Source organism: Macrotis lagotis, chromosome 2 (assembly GCF_037893015.1).
Source record: "Macrotis lagotis isolate mMagLag1 chromosome 2, bilby.v1.9.chrom.fasta, whole genome shotgun sequence".
In the NCBI taxonomy this organism is placed as follows: domain Eukaryota; kingdom Metazoa; phylum Chordata; class Mammalia; order Peramelemorphia; family Peramelidae; genus Macrotis; species Macrotis lagotis.
In genome coordinates this window covers 107,524,507-107,529,926 of record NC_133659.1, presented here as the reverse complement: position 1 = coordinate 107,529,926, position 5,420 = coordinate 107,524,507, and positions in this window count along the sequence as shown.

The window sequence follows — 5,420 nt, the reverse complement described above, 5'->3', positions numbered from 1 at the left end:
GACTAGATTTCTGAACTGACTTTCAATAGTTCTCTGGACCTTGGACTTTGCCCACATTCAGATGGACTCTCTTCTCCCTAGCGCTCTTTGTGCCAACATTGGGATTCATCCAGCCCAGGTCCCCTGGATAAAGTTCATTTATCTCTTATAAAACCTTCTGCCAAGCTTCAGCTTCCTCTTCTTAGTTGGCCTCTGGAGCTCCATCCCTACCTTCCTAATTAGTGACTCAACTCATTAAGTCATCCTTACAGTAGAAGAGAAACAGGAAGATATTTAGTCATTTCATTGTACACTTTATTTATCTTTCAATTTTTATCATTTCCCAATATACTTTTTCCTTTTACCCCCATTTTAAAGTCATCCCTTATAAAAAAAAAGAAAAAAGCAACATTTTGGGGCTAAGTTAAACAATGGATTAACCAAGTCTACAACTATATCCCACAGTGGGTTGGGAACTTTTTAAAAAGTATGCACTTTCCTCTCATTTTAAAAGATTAATTTCCTCCAAAGTACATGAAGATATATACTCCATTCATTAGACCCTCTGAGGTAGTTCCATGGAGGTCTTCTCCCATGTCCCTTGCCCTCTAGGGATACCGTCAAACCCATGATAAATTAGCTAGATTTTCCATTCACAAGCTAGAAGTAGACCTGGAAATCCCCCCAAAATTCTTCTTTATAGCTCAAGGTCCTTTGACTTTCCATCTGGGTAGCTTCTGGGGTTAAATTGCTCCTCTTACAGTGGCACACCAAGGTCAAAGGTCAAGAGAGTCCTCTTCTTCCCCTTATGACTACCTTTTGTTCTCCACTAAGCAGACTTAACCCTATGTGTAGGTTCTGTAGTATGGTTTTAACTAATAGTATGAATAATAATCATAACTATTCCTAGTTTTAAGGATCTTTATGGCTTATAAAACTTCTTCCACATTACAATCCTATAATTAACAAATGCTCATTGGATTGGACTGGGTTGGGTTGAGGCAGGCATATCAAGGCCCATTTTTCCTGTTTAATAAGATTAAGAGACAGGAGATTATTTTCTCAATCACAAATAATAGCAAATAACAAATAAATGAGGGAAATGGTATTGGAGATGGTATATTTCTCCTTTAATGAACCCCATGAAAGCTACTTCCAGATTCATGAGATGCCAGGATCAATATCTACTCAAAATTAATAACTCCAAGATCTCTTTCATGTGTTTCCTTTTTGAATCCTCAAGTATTACATGGAATTTTAGTGAGAATATCACAATTTGAATAAAATAAATAGTTTTGTAGTACCAAGAAGAAAATGTCAACTGTTAGGTTTTTTTTTTTTGCAAGGCAAATGGGGTTAAGTGGCTTGCCCCAGGCCACACAGCTAGGTAATTATTAAGTGTCTGAGACCGGCTTTCATGTGTTTCCTTTTTGAATCCTCAAGTATTACATGGAATTTTAGTGAGAATATCACAATTTGAATAAAATAAATAGTTTTGTAGTACCAAGAAGAAAATGTCAACTGTTAGGTTTTTTTTTTTGCAAGGCAAATGGGGTTAAGTGGCTTGCCCCAGGCCACACAGCTAGGTAATTATTAAGTGTCTGAGGTCGGATTTGAACCCAGGTACTCCTGACTCTAAGGCTGGTGCTTTATCCACTAGGCCACCTAGCCGCCCCCAAAATGGCAACTGTTAATAACTACTATATTGCTGCAGGGAGTTAGGGACATAGGAGATGTTGTGATTAGAAACAAATTTTGTGGAAGGAAAAATATTGTCTGTGCCTATCTGGGGAACTCTGCTATTCAAAGTGACTCCATTGCTGAAGGTGAATTTGTCAAGATGGGAGAGACCTCAGTTCATTCCCCTCCTCTAACTTCTGGTTTCCAGTCTACCTGACCTTGACCATCAATGGGTCAAGCTTATGTTGGTGTGACAAGTTGGACATAAAAGCCACACAACTTGGGACAAGAAAGACCTGCTTACAACTTGTCTATTGGAGAATACCTGGAGCCAGGTGCTAGACCACTCCCTAAGTGCCACCCTTGTCCAACCCACTATAGAAGTGCATTTTAAATCAACTGGAAGAGAAATACTATCTCTATCTCTTTCTTTCCAAGTTAGGTCATGTGCTCCCAGACTAGGCTCAATGGAGAACCATGAGCCTCTAAGCCAGCCCTTATAGCCATCTATCCTTTCCCTCTTAGCCAGGTCTCCTGGCTATTTCCTTTTCATTTTCTTTTCTTTCACTCAGACTTCCATAGCCTTTTGTTATTCTGCTCTCATGCAGCTTACAAACTACTTGCTACCTCTCCTGGAGGAGAAAAGATTTTACTCTGCATACTTTGCAGGCTTGTATAATAAATACTGAGCAGTTTTAATATCCCAGGGCTGTATGTGAATTCTTTCACCTTTCAAGGTCTCTCAGTCTTAAAATGGCAATACCAATCCCCCAGAAACAATATTACAAGGTCTAAACTAAGCCCTGGGGATTCAGAGAAAAAATAGTAACATACTCCTTACTCCCTTCTTATAGGGGAGAGAACTGGAGAACCATAGAAGGTTCAGAGGAAAGGCATTAATGAAGGGAAGAGGGAAGGAGAGGAAGACTGGAAAAGGCCTTCTGCAGAAGTTGAGATTTGATTTTAGTCTTGAAGGAAGTGATGGAAGGTAGAAGGTAGCAATGAGGAGGGAGAACATTCTAGGAATAAGGGGCAGCTAATGAAAAAGATACTCTGGTATCTTTGCCAAGAAAACCCCAAATGAGGTCATGAAGAACCAGATACAACTGAAAAATGACCAGACAAAAAGAGTATTGAACTTGATAATATCTATGCTTCTTTCCAGGGCTAAAGCAATGACCTTATCCCACTTCCTCTTCTTGTCTCATCTCTCAGATGACTTAGGCTATGAGATTTGGATTTCTAGTTGAGTCATTCCCAATCCAAGGTGACAGAGTACAGATGTGTAAGGTCTTGCCACAAATGAACACAAAGAGTTGTTTCCTGATGACTGATTTTGCTCTCACTTATTGTCACCAGGACAATAGAGTGGGAGTCTTCCCTGTGGGTGAGCTTGAGATCTCTGACCAATGGTAAGAGCTCAATCCAATTAATTGCCAAGCCAAGCATTAGCAGGACTTGTGAAACATCTGAAATGGTCGCCTCAATCCACAATATACCATCATGACAAAAGAGGAAATCAAATAATCCATAAAACCTCCAGTGGATACACAAGACACAACATTGTATTTTTTCTATCGATAGTAACCTTACCCAAAACTCTCTTCCAGTAACACATAGATGTATTTCTGAATACATATATGTTTGTATATGTGTATATATATATTTATGTGTGTAACATGAATGTATATTTATATATGTGTACCTACATGTGTATATATTCACATAGCTTTCTGGGTCATGGTGGGCCTCTGAGAAATTCCAGTAATAAATTCATTTCTCCTAATTCCACTATTTTCAGTGACATTACACTGCCCATCCTCATAGCACATCCCTTAAAATATATCCTCTACCTGCATGTGACATCACACTGCCCATCACAGTGCTTGACATTAATTCCTAAAATCTTAGCAATGGTAAACCAGTCTTTGGAGTTAAAGCTTTGCCCTCTCCTTAAGGATTAATCAATCAATCAACTAACATTTATTAGATGTTTGGTGACAAAAGAGGCAGGTAGGTAGTTCAGTGGATAGAGTACTGGGCTTGGATTCAGAAAGATCTAGCTTCCCATCTAGCCTCAGACACTTACTAACTGGGCAAGGCACTGCATTTTTGTGTCCCTCAGTTTCTTTAACAGTAAAATGAGAATAACATCAACTCCCAAGAATTGATGTGAGGATCAGAATAATATTTATGAAGATCTTGGTAAATCTTAAAGTGACATATAAATGTTAGCTATTATTACTATTTGCTTTTATTGGTAGTAATACAATGATATACCAGATATTGTGCTATGTATTGAAGATACAAAGATATTCATGAAATAGCCTCCCAAGGTTACATTCTCCAGGGGGAGAGACTATGTGCAGCACCTAAACATGTACATTTCATACTAGAAATCCCATTGAGATCTCAAACTCAATGTGACTAGAACAGAATTCAATTCCTTAGGGTTTGAGATCTTGATTTTGATAGAAGTTAATGAGAAAGCATAGGAATACCTGAGAAAAAGGATAGAAGACAAGATCTGGTGTCTGAGGGCTGCTAAAAAAGATAGAAGGGTACAGAAAAGGGACAAACTTCACCTGTCTTTGCCAAGGAAGACCCTTAATCCAGAATAATACTATTCCCACCTTGGGAGATAGCAAGAGAGAGAACATCCTGAATCTAGACTCAGAGATCCTGGCTTCATATCTTGACTCTGATGCTTTTGACCTGGGTGAGCTCAGAAAATACATTTCAAATCTTATTTCCTCATTTGTAAAAATGAAGGGACTGGACCAGATGACTCTTGTCTTACTCTTTTTCAGTCTATATAGAATCACAGAGCCATAGCTTTAAATTAGAAAGGATCTTGATTATAGCATCTTGAGGCTAGATTTAAGAGCTGGAAGCATCTAGTCCAGAGGTCATCTAGTCCAACCCCTTCATTTTACAGATGAGGAAACTGCAGTTCAGGCAGACTCAATGTCTTGCACAGAGATTGTCAAGGTCACATGACTAAAATGACAGCACTAGCATTCAAACCCAGGTCTTCTGATTCCAAATGTTGCATTTTTAATCCCTTGGGGACAGAGCAATGCCTAGGTCTGACCCTGACCAAAATATCTGACATCCCCTCATCTACTGACCTTGGATCTCTAGTTCTCCATAGCAAAGTCAAGATAACTGAGGCTTAAGTCACTATAGAGAAGGGACTAATGTTGTTTGTCTTTCATTCTCAAAGAAGACTCTGACATCAGAGAGGTGATGCTATGACAAACAACTAAATTGGATTTGAGTGAAGGGGTGCTGTGCTGAGTCATTTGGATTCAGTGGCCAGATATAGTTCAGGACAACTGGAGATGGCCCTGGATGTGAAACAATGAAGGCTAAGAGACTTGTCCGAGATCACACAGCTAGTAAGTGTCAAGGGTCTGAGGGAAGATTTGAACTCAGATCTTCCTGATCCTAGGGCTGGTGCTCTATTCACTCTAACACCTAGCATCATGGGTCTTAAATGTAGCTCCTACCCTCACTTGAACTCAGGCAGGGGCTCAAGATACACAAGGGAAAACTACTTCAGAGAGTGAGGCCTAAGGGTGTTGCTTCCTCTTCTGTGGTGAGGGGCAATGGGATGGGGGAGGGAAGTCTTAGGCAGGCACTTCCTTTGCACCTGCTCTGGGTCCTTCTCTAAAAAAATCATTGAGCCTCTACAATGTATGTTTTGATTTATTTAGACTAAGGCAGTGGGTGGGAGGGAACAGCAGACAAACATCTAT